This window comes from Syngnathus leptorhynchus, unplaced genomic scaffold, assembly GCF_054491065.1.
Source record: "Syngnathus leptorhynchus isolate UIUO unplaced genomic scaffold, UIUO_Slep HiC_scaffold_772, whole genome shotgun sequence".
NCBI lineage: Eukaryota > Metazoa > Chordata > Actinopteri > Syngnathiformes > Syngnathidae > Syngnathus > Syngnathus leptorhynchus.
The window spans coordinates 680-17,500 of record NW_028232613.1 but is presented as its reverse complement, the minus strand read 5'-3'; positions in this window follow the sequence as shown (position 1 = coordinate 17,500).

Here is a 16,821-nt window from a genome sequence, read left to right as displayed (position 1 = left end):
GTGTGGACGGCTTCCCGTGGTGCCGCCGCTATCAAGCCGGAGGGTTTGAGAAACGACATTCGCGGAAGGACCGGCGCGGCCGGCGGACGCTCGCACGCGCGGCGCCCGACACTCAGCCGCTCGCTCGGCCTCCGTGGATCGTGGCTAGGTGGGATGGATGCCAAACCGGGTCGTCTCGGTCTCGCCGCAGTACGGTCGCGCCGGGGCCTGCGGGGCGGCGCGGGGAGCGCACGCTCACGCAGCGGCCGGGGCGCTAGAGTGCGACCCGCAGTGGGTAGGAACCGTCCACCCGACGTCGGACGAGCCGAGGCCGATGGAGGCCCTACCAAGGCGGGTCATGAGTGCCAGTCGGTCAGTTGGGTGAGGGGGTACTCGGAGGCCCACCGGGAGCAGACGGGCGACCGGGGATGGGGGGCGTACGCGGGCGGGCGCCGGGAGAAGACGGCCCGTCCGGGGTCGAATCTCGGCCTGTGTTTTCGGAGCCGGCCGGGCCTCACGCTCCCTCCTTGGATGGACAACATTCGTAGTTGACACTTTGTGTCATTTTATCCGAGCGGGCGGGCGCCTCGAGAGGCGGACCGTCCGGGGCGACTCTCGGCCTGTGTTTTCGGAGCCGGCCGGGCCTCACGCTCCCTCCTTGGATGGACAACATTCGTAGTTGACACTTTGTGTCATTTTATCCGAGCGGACGGGCGCCGCGAGGCGGACCGTCCGGGGCGACTCTCGGCCTGTGTTTTCGGAGCCGGCCGGGCATCACGCTCCCTCCTTGGATGGACAACATTCGTAGTTGACACTTTGTGTCATTTTATCCGAGCAGACGGGCGCCGCGAGGCGACCGTCCGGGGCGACTCTCGGCCTGTGTTTAAGGAGCCGGCCGGGCATCACGCTCCTTCCTTGGATGGACAACATTCGTAGTTGACACTTTGTGTCATTTTATCCGAGCGGGCGGGCGCCGCGAGGCGGACCGTCCGGGGCGACTCTCGGCCTGTATTTAAGGAGCCGGCCGGGCATCACGCTCCTTCCTTGGATGGACAACATTCGCAGTTGACACTTTGTGTCATTTTATCCGAGCAGACGGGCGCCGCGAGGCGGACCGTCCGGGGCGACTCTCGGCCTGTGTTTTCGGAGCCGGCCGGGCATCACGCTCCCTCCTTGGATGGACAACATTCGTAGTTGACACTTTGTGTCATTTTATCCGAGCAGACGGGCGCCGCGAGGCGGACCGTCCGGGGCGACTCTCGGCCTGTGTTTAAGGAGCCGGCCGGGCATCACGCTCCTTCCTTGGATGGACAACATTCGCAGTTGACACTTTGTGTCATTTTATCCGAGCAGACGGGCGCCGCGAGGCGGACCGTCCGGGGCGACTCTCGGCCTGTGTTTTCGGAGCCGGCCGGGCATCACGCTCCCTCCTTGGATGGACAACATTCGTAGTTGACACTTTGTGTCATTTTATCCGAGCAGACGGGCGCCGCGAGGCGACCGTCCGGGGCGACTCTCGGCCTGTGTTTAAGGAGCCGGCCGGGCATCACGCTCCTTCCTTGGATGGACAACATTCGCAGTTGACACTTTGTGTCATTTTATCCGAGCAGACGGGCGCCGCGAGGCGGACCGTCCGGGGCGACTCTCGGCCTGTGTTTTCGGAGCCGGCCGGGCATCACGCTCCCTCCTTGGATGGACAACATTCGTAGTTGACACTTTGTGTCATTTTATCCGAGCAGACGGGCGCCGCGAGGCGACCGTCCGGGGCGACTCTCGGCCTGTGTTTAAGGAGCCGGCCGGGCATCACGCTCCTTCCTTGGATGGACAACATTCGTAGTTGACACTTTGTGTCATTTTATCCGAGCGGAGCGGGCGCCGCGAGGCGGACCGTCCGGGGCGACTCTCGGCCTGTATTTAAGGAGCCGGCCGGGCATCACGCTCCTTCCTTGGATGGACAACATTCGCAGTTGACACTTTGTGTCATTTTATCCGAGCAGACGGGCGCCGCGAGGCGGACCGTCCGGGGCGACTCTCGGCCTGTGTTTTCGGAGCCGGCCGGGCATCACGCTCCCTCCTTGGATGGACAACATTCGTAGTTGACACTTTGTGTCATTTTATCCGAGCAGACGGGCGCCGCGAGGCGGACCGTCCGGGGCGACTCTCGGCCTGTGTTTAAGGAGCCGGCCGGGCATCACGCTCCTTCCTTGGATGGACAACATTCGCAGTTGACACTTTGTGTCATTTTATCCGAGCAGACGGGCGCCGCGAGGCGGACCGTCCGGGGCGACTCTCGGCCTGTGTTTTCGGAGCCGGCCGGGCATCACGCTCCCTCCTTGGATGGACAACATTCGTAGTTGACACTTTGTGTCATTTTATCCGAGCAGACGGGCGCCGCGAGGCGACCGTCCGGGGCGACTCTCGGCCTGTGTTTAAGGAGCCGGCCGGGCATCACGCTCCTTCCTTGGATGGACAACATTCGTAGTTGACACTTTGTGTCATTTTATCCGAGCGGGCGGGCGCCGCGAGGCGGACCGTCCGGGGCGACTCTCGGCCTGTGTTTAAGGAGCCGGCCGGGCATCACGCTCCTTCCTTGGATGGACAACATTCGCAGTTGACACTTTGTGTCATTTTATCCGAGCAGACGGGCGCCGCGAGGCGGACCGTCCGGGGCGACTCTCGGCCTGTGTTTTCGGAGCCGGCCGGGCATCACGCTCCCTCCTTGGATGGACAACATTCGTAGTTGACACTTTGTGTCATTTTATCCGAGCAGACGGGCGCCGCGAGGCGGACCGTCCGGGGCGACTCTCGGCCTGTGTTTAAGGAGCCGGCCGGGCATCACGCTCCTTCCTTGGATGGACAACATTCGCAGTTGACACTTTGTGTCATTTTGTTCGGCCTGTGTTTAAGGAGGCGGCCGTCCTCCACTCGGTCCGTGTTTAAGGAGCGACACTCGCGCTCCGGTTCGGCCTGTATTTAGGGAGGCGGCCGTCCTCCGCTTGGTCTGTGTTAAGGGCGACACTCGGTCCATGTTTGAGGAGCCTGGCCCTGACGCTCCTCTCCGGCCTGTGTTTAAGGAGGCGGCCGTCCTCCCCTTGGTCTGTGTTAAGGGCGACACTCGGTCCATGTTTGAGGAGCCTGGCCCTGACGCTCCTCTCCGGCCTGTGTTTAAGGAGGCGGCCGTCCTCCCCTTGGTCTGTGTTAAGGGCGACACTCGGTCCATGTTTGAGGAGCCTGGCCCTGACGCTCCTCTCCGGCCTGTGTTTAGGGAGGCGGCCGTCCTCCCCTTGGTCTGTGTTAAGGGCGACACTCGGTCCATGTTTGAGGAGCCTGGCCCTGACGCTCCTCTCCGGCCTGTGTTTAAGGAGGCGGCCGTCCTCCCCTTGGTCCGTGTTAAGGGCGACACTCGGTCCATGTTTGAGGAGCCTGGCCCTGACGCTCCTCTCCGGCCTGTGTTTAAGGAGGCGGCCGTCCTCCCCTTGGTCTGTGTTAAGGGCGACACTCGGTCCATGTTTGAGGAGCCTGGCCCTGACGCTCCTCTCCGGCCTGTGTTTAAGGAGGCGGCCGTCCTCCCCTTGGTCTGTGTTAAGGGCGACACTCGGTCCATGTTTGAGGAGCCTGGCCCTGACGCTCCTCTCCGGCCTGTGTTTAAGGAGGCGGCCGTCCTCCCCTTGGTCTGTGTTAAGGGCGACACTCGGTCCATGTTTAAGGAGCCGGCCCTGACGCTCCTCTTCGGCCTGTGTTTAAGGAGGCGGCCGTCCTCCACTTCCTTCCATGCACCACCACATTCGCAGTTGACACTTTGCCATTTTTTCAGAGAGGTGACACTTAGTCGTTTTTTCGAAAGTTGACACTTAGTCGTTTTTTCGAAAGTTGACACTTTGCCGTTTTTTCAGAGAGGCGACACTTAGTCGTTTTTTCGAAAGTTGACACTTAGCCGTTTTTTCGAAAGTTGACACTTAGCCGTTTTTTCGAAAGTTGACACTTAGCCGTTTTTTCGAAAGTTGACACTTAGTCACTTTTTCGCCACAGTGACACCTCCAGCGCGTGCCACGGCGCTTTTCAGGTCTTCTATCCGACCTTGTGCTGTCGAGGACGGCGTGTCCGACGCCGTGGGGAGACCAGCACCATCTCCTCCATACTCGTAAACGGGGTGCTTTGGAAAACGGGGGGAAAGTCGATGAGTACACTGACTACTGGGACCATTTCATTGTACTCTGGCGCACCTGAAGACCAAAAAAGGTACTGCACCTTAGCCCGGGTACCTCACCCCCTGGTACCTCGAGGAGAACTTAGAAAAATTTCGACAAATTTTTGGTGAGCTCCAGGGAGAGAGGCTGATTTTTCGCTTTTTGAGGCCGACCGCCGAACCGGCGCGGGGCGGACTCACAAGCCCCCCAGAGCCGTGGGCACTTAGTCGTTTTTTCAGAGAGGCGACACTTAGTCGTTTTTTCAGAGGCGACACTTAGTCGTTTTTTCGAAAGTTGACACTTAGCCGTTTTTTCGAAAGTCGACACTTAGCCGTTTTTTTGGAAAGTTGACACTTAGTCGTTTTTTCGAAAGTTGACACTTAGTCGTTTTTTCGCCACAATTGGCTCTGAGCTCCAGGGGGAGAGCCTGGTTTTGCCTTATTTCAGGCCGGCTGGGGAACCGGCGCGGGTCGGATGCACGAGCCCGGCAGAGCCGTGGGCACTTAGAAAATTTTCGCCGATTAAGCTGGGACCTCCAGGCGGAGACCGGCATTCCTCGTCCTCGGGGTTCGACCCAGGAACCGGCGCTGGGCAGACGCCGTAGCCACGCAGAGCCGTGGGCACTTAGAAAATATTCGCCAAGTTGGCTCTGAGCTCCAGGCGGAGAGGCTGGTTTTGCCTTATTTCAGGCCGGCTGGGGAACCGGCGCGGGTCGGATGCACGAGCCCGCAGAGCCGTGGGCACTTTGCCATTTTCTCAGAGTCGACACTTAGTCGTTTTTTCAGAGAGGCGACACTCTGTCGTTTTTTCGAAAGTTGACACTTTGCCGTTTTTTCAGAGAGGCGACACTTAGCCGTTTTTTCGAAAGTTGACACTTAGCCGTTTTTTCGAAAGTCGACACTTAGCCGTTTTTTCAGAGATGTGACACTTTGCCGTTTTTTCGAAAGTCGACACTTAGCCGTTTTTTCAGAGATGTGACACTTAGAAACTTTTTGCCAAGTTGGCTGTGAGCTCCAGGAGGAGACCGTTATTTTTCGTCATTCGAGGCCGACTGCGGAACCGGCGCTGGGCGGACGCCAAAGCTCGGCAGGGCCGTGGGCACTTAGAAACTTTTTGCCAAGTTGGCTGTGAGCTCCAGGAGGAGACCGTCATTTTTCGTCATTCGAGGCCGACTGCGGAACCGGCGCTGGGCGGATGCCAAAGCTCGGCAGGGCCGTGGGCACTTAGAAACTTTTTGCCAAGTTGGCTGTGAGCTCCAGGAGGAGACCGTTATTTTTCGTCATTCGAGGCCGACTGCGGAACCGGCGCTGGGCGGACGCCAAAGCTCGGCAGGGCCGTGGGCACTTAGAAACTTTTTGCCAAGTTGGCTGTGAGCTCCAGGAGGAGACCGTTATTTTTCGTCATTCGAGGCCGACTGCGGAACCGGCGCTGGGCGGATGCCAAAGCTCGGCAGGGCCGTGGGCACTTAGAAACTTTTTGCCAAGTTGGCTGTGAGCTCCAGGAGGAGACCGTCATTTTTCGTCATTCGAGGCCGACTGCGGCACCGGCGCTGAGCGGACGCCAAAGCTCGGCAGGGCCGTGGGCACTTAGAAACTTTTTGCCAAGTTGGCTGTGAGCTCCAGGAGGAGACCGTTATTTTTCGTCATTCGAGGCCGACTGCGGAACCGGCGCTGGGCGGACGCCAAAGCTCGGCAGGGCCGTGGGCACTTAGAAACTTTTTGCCAAGTTGGCTGTGAGCTCCAGGAGGAGACCGTTATTTTTCGTCATTCGAGGCCGACTGCGGAACCGGCGCTGGGCGGACGCCAAAGCTCGGCAGGGCCGTGGGCACTTAGAAACTTTTTGCCAAGTTGGCTGTGAGCTCCAGGAGGAGACCGTCATTTTTCGTCATTCGAGGCCGACTGCGGAACCGGCGCTGAGCGGACGCCAAAGCTCGGCAGGGCCGTGGGCACTTAGAAACTTTTTGCCAAGTTGGCTGTGAGCTCCAGGAGGAGACCGTTATTTTTCGTCATTCGAGGCCGACTGCGGAACCGGCGCTGGGCGGACGCCAAAGCTCGGCAGGGCCGTGGGCACTTAGAAACTTTTTGCCAAGTTGGCTGTGAGCTCCAGGAGGAGACCGTTATTTTTCGTCATTCGAGGCCGACTGCGGAACCGGCGCTGGGCGGACGCCAAAGCTCGGCAGGGCCGTGGGCACTTAGAAACTTTTTGCCAAGTTGGCTGTGAGCTCCAGGAGGAGACCGTTATTTTTCGTCATTCGAGGCCGACTGCGGAACCGGCGCTGGGCGGACGCCAAAGCTCGGCAGGGCCGTGGGCACTTAGAAACTTTTTGCCAAGTTGGCTGTGAGCTCCAGGAGGAGACCGTCATTTTTCGTCATTCGAGGCCGACTGCGGCACCGGCGCTGAGCGGACGCCAAAGCTCGGCAGGGCCGTGGGCACTTAGAAACTTTTTGCCAAGTTGGCTGTGAGCTCCAGGAGGAGACCGTTATTTTTCGTCATTCGAGGCCGACTGCGGAACCGGCGCTGGGCGGACGCCAAAGCTCGGCAGGGCCGTGGGCACTTAGAAACTTTTTGCCAAGTTGGCTGTGAGCTCCAGGAGGAGACCGTCATTTTTCGTCATTCGAGGCCGACTGCGGCACCGGCGCTGAGCGGACGCCAAAGCTCGGCAGGGCCGTGGGCACTTAGAAACTTTTTGCCAAGTTGGCTGTGAGCTCCAGGAGGAGACCGTTATTTTTCGTCATTCGAGGCCGACTGCGGAACCGGCGCTGGGCGGACGCCAAAGCTCGGCAGGGCCGTGGGCACTTAGAAACTTTTTGCCAAGTTGGCTGTGAGCTCCAGGAGGAGACCGTCATTTTTCGTCATTCGAGGCCGACTGCGGCACCGGCGCTGAGCGGACGCCAAAGCTCGGCAGGGCCGTGGGCACTTTGCCACTTTTTCGCCACAATTGGCTGTGAGCTCCAGGAGGAGACCGTTATTTTTCGTCATTCTAGGCCGGTTGCAGAACCGGCGCGGCTCGGATGCACGAGCCCGCAGAGCCGTGGGCACTTAGAAAAATTTCAGAGAGGCGACACTTTGCCATTTTTTCAGAGAGGTGACACTTAGTCGTTTTTTCGAAAGTTGACACTTAGCCGTTTTTTCGAAAGTTGACACTTAGTCGTTTTTTCGAAAGTTGACACTTAGTCGTTTTTTCGCCAAAGTGCCCACCTCCAGCGCGTGCCACGGCGCTTTCCAGGTCTTCTATCCGACCTTGTGCTGTCGAGGACGGCGTGTCCGACGCCGTGGGGAGACCAGCACCATCTCCTCCATACTCGTAAACGAGGTGCTTTGGAAAACGGGGGGAAAGTCGATGAGTACACTGACTACTGGGACCATTTCATTGTACTCTGGCGCACCTGAAGACCAAAAAAGGTACTGCACCTTAGCCCGGGTACCTCACCCCCTGGTACCTCGAGGTGAGCTCCAGGGAGAGAGGCTGATTTTTTGCTTTTTGAGGCCGACCACCGAACCGGCGCGGGGCGGACTCACAAGCCCCGCAGAGCCGTGGGCACTTAGTCGTTTTTTCGAAAGTTGACACTTAGTCGTTTTTTCGCCGATTTTGCTGGGACCTCCAGGCGAGGACCGGCGTTTTTCGTCTTCCGGGTCCGACCCGGGAACCAGCGCCGAGCGGACACATTCGCTCGCTAGTGCCGTTGGCACTTAGAAAATTTTTCGTTTGTCATGAGCTCCGGGCGGAGACCGGCGTTTTTCGTCTTCCGGGTCCGACCCGGGAACCAGCGCCGAGCGGACACATTCGCTCGCAAGTGCCGTTGGCACTTAGAAAATTTTTCGTTTGTCATGAGCTCCGGGCGGAGAGCGGCGTTTTTCGTCTTCCGGGTTCGACCCGGGAACCAGCGCCGAGCGGACACATTCGCTCGCTAGTGCCGTTGGCACTTAGAAAATTTTTCGTTTGTCATGAGCTCCGGGCGGAGACCGGCGTTTTTTGTCTTCCGGGTTCGACCCGGGAACCAGCGCCGAGCGGACACATTCGCTCGCTAGTGCCGTTGGCACTTAGAAAATTTTTCGTTTGTCATGAGCTCCGGGCGGAGAGCGGCGTTTTTCGTCTTCCGGGTTCGACCCGGGAACCAGCGCCGAGCGGACACATTCGCTCGCTAGTGCCGTTGGCACTTAGAAAATTTTTCGTTTGTCATGAGCTCCGGGCGGAGAGCGGCGTTTTTCGTCTTCCGGGTTCGACCCGGGAACCAGCGCCGAGCGGACACATTCGCTCGCTAGTGCCGTTGGCACTTAGAAAATTTTTCGTTTGTAATGAGCTCCGGGCGGAGAGCGGCGTTTTTCGTCTTCCGGGTTCGACCCGGGAACCAGCGCCGAGCGGACACATTCGCTCGCTAGTGCCGTTGGCACTTAGAAAATTTTTCGTTTGTCATGAGCTCCGGGCGGAGAGCGGCGTTTTTCGTCTTCCGGGTTCGACCCGGGAACCAGCGCCGAGCGGACACATTCGCTCGCTAGTGCCGTTGGCACTTAGAAAATTTTTCGTTTGTCATGAGCTCCGGGCGGAGAGCGGCGTTTTTCGTCTTCCGGGTTCGACCCGGGAACCAGCGCCGAGCGGACACATTCGCTCGCTAGTGCCGTTGGCACTTAGAAAATTTTTCGTTTGTCATGAGCTCCGGGCGGAGAGCGGCGTTTTTCGTCTTCCGGGTTCGACCCGGGAACCAGCGCCGAGCGGACACATTCGCTCGCTAGTGCCGTTGGCACTTAGAAAATTTTTCGTTTGTCATGAGCTCCGGGCGGAGAGCGGCGTTTTTCGTCTTCCGGGTTCGACCCGGGAACCAGCGCCGAGCGGACACATTCGCTCGCTAGTGCCGTTGGCACTTAGAAAATTTTTCGTTTGTCATGAGCTCCGGGCGAGGACCGGCGTTTTTCGTCTTCCGGGTTCGACCCGGGAACCAGCGCCGAGCGGACACATTCGCTCGCTAGTGCCGTTGGCACTTAGAAAATTTTTCGTTTGTCATGAGCTCCGGGCGAGGACCGGCGTTTTTCGTCTTCCGGGTTCGACCCGGGAACCAGCGCCGAGCGGACACATTCGCTCGCTAGTGCCGTTGGCACTTAGAAAATTTTTCGTTTGTCATGAGCTCCGGGCGGAGACCGGCATTTTTCGTCATTCGAGGCCGACGGGGGAACCAGCCGGAGCGGACACGTTTGCTCGGAAGAGCCGTTGGCACTTAGAAAAAATTCCGTGTCTCGTGAGCTCCAGGGGGGACAGGCTGGTTTTATTCATCCGTAGCCGACATGGGAACCAGCGCGGAGCGGATTGGTGTTGCGCTGCCATATACCTCATCTCTCTCAGGAGTCCCCCCCTTATACGTGCCGATGGTGTTTTGGAAAACGGGGGGTAACTGGATGAGTACACTGACTAGGGGGACCAGTACACTAGCGAGTGGGACCAGTACACTGACTAGTGGGACCAACACACTATGAGCGCCTGGTACCTAAAATGGAAGTATAGAGGCCGAATTTCGGGCAAGATCACGCCGTGTTAGGCTTCCAGGACCTCGGCTAAGCAATTTTAACGGGTCGCCCGGTTCTTTTTTGATCCAGCCCGGTTCTTTTTTTTATCCAGCCCGGTTCTTTTTACACTTCCAGCTGGAGCTCGGGAGCGGCTTTTTGCACAAGATCACGCCGTGTTAGGCTTCCAGGACCTCGGCTAAGCAATTTTAACGGGTCGCCCGGTTCTTTTTTTTATCCAGCCCGGTTCTTTTTTTATCCAGCCCGGTTCTTTTTACACTTCCAGCTGAAGCTCGGGAGCGGCTTTTTGCACAAGAACACGCCGTGTTAGGCTTCCAGGACCTCGGCTAAGCAATTTTAACGGGTCGCCCGGTTCTTTTTTGATCCAGCCCGGTTCTTTTTTTTATCCAGCCCGGTTCTTTTTACACTTCCAGCTGGAGCTTGGGAGCGGCTTTTTGCACAAGATCACGCCGGGTTAGGCTTCCAGGACCTCGGCTAAGCAATTTTAACGGGTCGCCCGGTTCTTTTTTGATCCAGCCCGGTTCTTTTTTTTATCCAGCCTGGTTCTTTTTACACTTCCAGCTGGAGCTCGGGAGCGGCTATTTGCACAAGATCACGCCGTGTTAGGCTTCCAGGACCTCGGCTAAGCAATTTTAACGGGTCGCCCGGTTCTTTTTTGATCCAGCCCGGTTCTTTTTTTTATCCAGCCCGGTTCTTTTTACACTTCCAGCTGGAGCTCGGGAGCGGCTTTTTGCACAAGATCACGCCGGGTTAGGCTTCCAGGACCTCGGCTAAGCAATTTTAACGGGTCCCCCGGTTCTTTTTTGATCCAGCCCGGTTCTTTTTTTATCCAGCCCGGTTCTTTTTACACTTCCAGCTGGAGCTCGGGAGCGGCTTTTTGCACAAGATCACGCCGTGTTAGGCTTCCAGGACCTCGGCTAAGCAATTTTAACGGGTCGCCCGGTTCTTTTTTGATCCAGCCCGGTTCTTTTTTTTATCCAGCCCGGTTCTTTTTACACTTCCAGCTGGAGCTCGGGAGCGGCTTTTTGCACAAGATCACGCCGTGTTAGGCTTCCAGGACCTCGGCTAAGCAATTTTAACGGGTCGCCCGGTTCTTTTTTGATCCAGCCCGGTTCTTTTTTTTATCCAGCCTGGTTCTTTTTACACTTCCAGCTGGAGCTCGGGAGCGGCTTTTTGCACAAGATCACGCCGTGTTAGGCTTCCAGGACCTCGGCTAAGCAATTTTAACGGGTCGCCCGGTTCTTTTTTGATCCAGCCCGGTTCTTTTTTTTTATCCAGCCCGGTTCTTTTTACACTTCCAGCTGGAGCTCGGGAGCGGCTTTTTGCACAAGAACACGCCGTGTTAGGCTTCCAGGACCTCGGCTAAGCAATTTTAACGGGTCGCCCGGTTCTTTTTTGATCCAGCCCGGTTCTTTTTTTTATCCAGCCCGGTTCTTTTTACACTTCCAGCTGGAGCTCGGGAGCGGCTTTTTGCACAAGATCACGCCGTGTTAGGCTTCCAGGACCTCGGCTAAGCAATTTTAACGGGTCGCCCGGTTCTTTTTTGATCCAGCCCGGTTCTTTTTTTTATCCAGCCCGGTTCTTTTTACACTTCCAGCTGGAGCTCGGGAGCGGCTTTTTGCACAAGAACACGCCGTGTTAGGCTTCCAGGACCTCGGCTAAGCAATTTTAACGGGTCGCCCGGTTCTTTTTTTGATCCAGCCCGGTTCTTTTTTTATCCAGCCCGGTTCTTTTTACACTTCCAGCTGGAGCTCGGGAGCGGCTTTTTGCACAAGATCACGCCGTGTTAGGCTTCCAGGACCTCGGCTAAGCAATTTTAACGGGTCGCCCGGTTCTTTTTTTGATCCAGCCCGGTTCTTTTTTTATCCAGCCCGGTTCTTTTTACACTTCCAGCTGGAGCTCGGGAGCGGCTTTTTGCACAAGATCACGCCGTGTTAGGCTTCCAGGACCTCGGCTCAGCAATTTTAACGGGTCGCCCGGTTCTTTTTTGATCCAGCCCGGTTCTTTTTTTATCCAGCCCGGTTCTTTTTACACTTCCAGCTGGAGCTCGGGAGCGGCTTTTTGCACAAGATCACGCCGTGTTAGGCTTCCAGGACCTCGGCTAAGCAATTTTAACGGGTCGCCCGGTTCTTTTTTTGATCCAGCCCGGTTCTTTTTTTTTTATCCAGCCTGGTTCTTTTTACACTTCCAGCTGGAGCTCGGGAGCGGCTTTTTGCACAAGATCACGCCGTGTTAGGCTTCCAGGACCTCGGCTAAGCAATTTTAACGGGTCGCCCGGTTCTTTTTTGATCCAGCCCGGTTCTTTTTCCACTTCCAGCTGGAGCTCAGCAGCGGCTTTTTGCACAAGATCACGCCGGGTTAGGCTTCCAGGACCTCGGCTAAGCACTTCTAACGGGTCGCCCGGTTCTTTTTTTGAACCAGCCCGGTTCTTTTTACACTTCCAGCTGGAGCTCAGCAGCGGCTTTTTGCACAAGATCACGCCGGGTTAGGGTTCCAGGACCTCGGCTAAGCAATTTTAACGGGCCGCCCGGTTCTTTTTTTGATCCAGCCCGGTTCTTTTTACACTTCCAGCTGGAGCTCAGCAGCGGCTTTTTGCACAAGATCACGCCGGGTTAGGCTTCCAGGACCTCGGCTAAGCACTTGTAACGGGCCCTGGTCCACCCCTGCCAGCGCATTTCAAAACTTGGCATTAATTTCGACCTAAGAGACGAAGTCTGATTTTTTTCTACCACTTGGGCGGCCTTTTTGCACCCAGAACACCCGCACCGGCACCATAAATTCGAAGGGTGCCGAGTGCGTCGGCGCAGATTCTGCGACGGAGTGACACTTCCCTCTTGTGGACATTCGGCGGTAGGTGAAATGCGCACTCGGTCTTCTCTTTTCTTTTCCTTCCAGTGAAACTTTGGCAACATTCTGCGAGCTGCTGGCTTCCAGAACCTCGGCCAAGCAGGTGGAGGATTTTTTTCCACTTCCAGCTGGAGGTGAGGAGGGACTTTTTGGGCAAGATCACGCCGACTTAGCAAGCAAGGTGGAAGTGCCAGCATGCAGTGGCTGGAAGTGTGGATGTGGAGCTCCAGCACCCTCCCTGCCTATGGAAGTGTGGAGCTCCAGCACCCTCCCTGCCTATGGAAGTGTGGAGCTCCAGCACCCTCCCTGCCTATGGAAGTGTGGAGCTCCAGCACCCTCCCTGCCTATGGAAGTGTGGAGCTCCAGCACCCTCCCTGCCTATGGAAGTGTGGAGCTCCAGCACCCTCCCTGCCTATGGAAGTGTGGAGCTCCAGCACCCTCCCTGCCTATGGAAGTGTGGAGCTCCAGCACCCTCCCTGCCTATGGAAGTGTGGAGCTCCAGCACCCTCCCTGCCTATGGAAGTGTGGAGCTCCAGCACCCTCCCTGCCTATGGAAGTGTGGAGCTCCAGCACCCTCCCTGCCTATGGAAGTGTGGAGCTCCAGCACCCTCCCTGCCTATGGAAGTGTGGAGCTCCAGCACCCTCCCTGCCTATGGAAGTGTGGAGCTCCAGCACCCTCCCTGCCTATGGAAGTGTGGAGCTCCAGCACCCTCCCTGCCTATGGAAGTGTGGAGCTCCAGCACCCTCCCTGCCTATGGAAGTGTGGAGCTCCAGCACCCTCCCTGCCTATGGAAGTGTGGAGCTCCAGCACCCTCCCTGCCTATGGAAGTGTGGAGCTCCAGCACCCTCCCTGCCTATGGAAGAGCCACCTCCGCGGGCATGCTGCTCAACCACGCCGGCCCAGAGTTCCAGCCGCTCGGCTACACTCTCTCACAAGCCCCGCCTGGAGCTCCCCAGCCCGCCCCTGGTACCTCAACTACCGAGGCCAGCCGCTCGACCAGGCCGGCCCAGAGTTCCAGCCGCTCGGCTTCACTCTCTCACAAGCCCCGCCTGGAGCTCCCCAGCCCGCCCCTGGTACCTCAACTACCGAGGCCAGCCGCTCGACCACGCCGGCGCAGAGTTCCAGCCGCTCGGATAAGCTCTGCCACTCTCCCGCTAAGCAGCCACCGGTAACGGGGAAATGTCGCCGCCTTGTGGACACGCCCTTGTAAATGAATGGGCTTTCGCACTTAGTGCAATTTTCGCCAGCTCCGTGGCTGCAAGTATGGAGCTATGGAGCCACCAGCCAGGCTGGAGCTCTGGAGCTCTGGAAGTATGGAGCTCTGGAGCTCTGGAGCTATGGAGCTATGGAGCTATGGAGCTATGGAGCTATGGAGCTCTGGGGCTATGGAGCTATGGAGCTATGGAGCTATGGAAGTATGGAGCTATGGAGCTATGGAGCTATGGAAGTATGGAAGTATGGAGCTATGGAGCTATGGAAGTACGGAGCTATGGAGCTATGGAAGTATGGAAGTATGGTAGTATGGAGCTATGGAGCTATGGAGCTATGGAGCTCTGGAGCTCTGGAGCTATGGAGCTATGGAAGTAGGGAGCTATGGAGCTATGGATGTATGGAGCTATGGAGCCACCAGCCAGCCAGGCTGGAGCTATGGAAGTATGGAGCCATGGAGCTCCGGAGCTATGGAAGTATGGAGCTATGGAGCTCTGGTGCTATGGAGCTATGGAGCTCTGGTGCTATGGAGCTATGGAGCTCTGGTGCTATGGAGCTATGGAGCTCTGGTGCTATGGAGCTATGGAGCTCTGGTGCTATGGAGCTATGGAGCTCTGGTGCTATGGAGCTATGGAGCTCTGGTGCTATGGAGCTATGGAGCTCTGGTGCTATGGAGCTATGGAGCTCTGGTGCTATGGAGCTATGGAGCTCTGGTGCTATGGAGCTATGGAGCTCTGGTGCTATGGAGCTATGGAGCTCTGGTGCTATGGAGCTATGGAGCTCTGGTGCTATGGAGCTATGGAGCTCTGGTGCTATGGAGCTATGGAGCTATGGAGCTCTGGTGCTATGGAGCTATGGAGCTCTGGTGCTATGGAGCTATGGAGCTCTGGTGCTATGGAGCTATGGAGCTCTGGTGCTATGGAGCTCTGGTGCTATGGAGCTATGGAGCTCTGGTGCTATGGAGCTCTGGAGCTCTGGAGGTATGGAGCTATGGAGCCACCAGCCAGCACCCTCCGTGGCTGGATCAATGGAAGTGTTTTAGGTACCAGGCAGCCAAAGGGCCGAGGCCTCACGCTCGACCACGCCGGCGCAGAGTTCCAGCCGCTCGGATAAGCTCTGTCACTCACCCGCCGCGCAGCCACCGGTAACGGGGAAATGTCGCCGCCTTGTGGACACGCCGTTGTAAATGAATGGGCTTTCGCACTTAGTGCAATTTTAGCACACTCTCTGACTGGAGCTATGGAAGTATGGAGCTATGGAGCCACCAGCCACCCAGGCTGGAGCTATGGAGCTATGGAGCTCTGGTGCTATGGAGCTATGGAGCTCTGGTGCTATGGAGCTATGGAGCTCTGGTGCTATGGAGCTATGGAGCTCTGGTGCTATGGAGCTATGGAGCTCTGGTGCTATGGAGCTATGGAGCTCTGGTGCTATGGAGCTATGGAGCTCTGGTGCTATGGAGCTATGGAGCTCTGGTGCTATGGAGCTATGGAGCTCTGGTGCTATGGAGCTATGGAGCTCTGGTGCTATGGAGCTATGGAGCTCTGGTGCTATGGAGCTATGGAGCTCTGGTGCTATGGAGCTATGGAGCTCTGGTGCTATGGAGCTATGGAGCTCTGGTGCTATGGAGCTATGGAGCCCTGGAGCCCTGGAGCTATGGAGCCCTGGAGCTATGGAGCTATGGAGCCCTGGAGCTATGGAGCTATGGAGCTCTGGTGCTATGGAGCTATGGAGGTATGGAGCCACCAGCCAGCACCCTCCGTGGCTGGATCAATGGAAGTGTTTTAGGTACCAGGCAGCCAAAGGCCGAGGCCTCACGCTCGACCACGCCGGCGCAGAGTTCCAGCCGCTCGGATAAGCTCTGTCACTCACCCGCCGCGCAGCCACCGGTAACGGGGAAATGTCGCCGCCTGGCGGACACGCCGTTGTAAATGAATGGGCTTTCGCACTTAGTGCAATTTTCGCCAACTCTCTGACTGGAGCTATGGAAGTATGGAGCTATGGAGCCACCAGCCACCCAGGCTGGAGCTATGGAGCTCTGGAGGTATGGAGCTCTGGTGCTATGGAAGTCTGGAGCTATGGAGCTATGGAAGTATGGCGCTATGGAGCTATGGAGCTCTGGAAGTATGGAGCTATGGAGCTATGGAGCTCTGGAGGTATGGAGCTATGGAGCCCTGGAGCCCTGGAGCTATGGAGCCCTGGAGCTATGGAGCTATGGAGCCCTGGAGCTATGGAGCTATGGAGCCCTGGAGCTATGGAGCTATGGAGCCCTGGTGCTATGGAGCTATGGAGCTCTGGTGCTATGGAGCTATGGAGCTCTGGTGCTATGGAGCTATGGAGCTCTGGTGCTATGGAGCTATGGAGCTCTGGTGCTATGGAGCTATGGAGCTCTGGTGCTATGGAGCTATGGAGCTCTGGTGCTATGGAGCTATGGAGCTATGGAGCTCTGGAAGTATGGAGCTCTGGTGCTATGGAGCTATGGAGCTCTGGTGCTATGGAGCTATGGAGCTCTGGTGCTATGGAGCTATGGAGCTCTGGTGCTATGGAGCTATGGAGCTCTGGTGCTATGGAGCTATGGAGCTATGGAGCCACCAGCCAGCACCCTCCGTGGCTGGATCAATGGAAGTGTTTTAGGTACCAGGCAGCCAAAGGGCCGGGGCCTCACGCTCGACCACGCCGGCGCAGAGTTCCAGCCGCTCGGATAAGCTCTGTCACTCACCCGCCGCGCAGCCACCGGTAACGGGGAAATGTCGCCGCCTGGCGGACACGCCGTTGTAAATGAATGGGCTTTCGCACTTAGTGCAATTTTAGCCAACTCCGTGGCTGCAAGTATGGAAGTATGGAGCTATGGAGCCACCAGCCAGCACCCTCCGCGGCTGGAGCTATGGAAGTATGGAGCTATGGAGCTATGGAGCTATGGAAGTATGGGGCTATGGAAGTCTGGAGCTATGGAGCTCTGGGGCTATGGAGCTATGGAGCTCCGGGGCTATGGAGCTCCGGGGCTATGGAGCTCCGGGGCTATGGAGCTCTGGAGCTATGGAAGTATGGATGATCCAGCACCCTCTGTGGCTGACCGCTGGTGCTCGG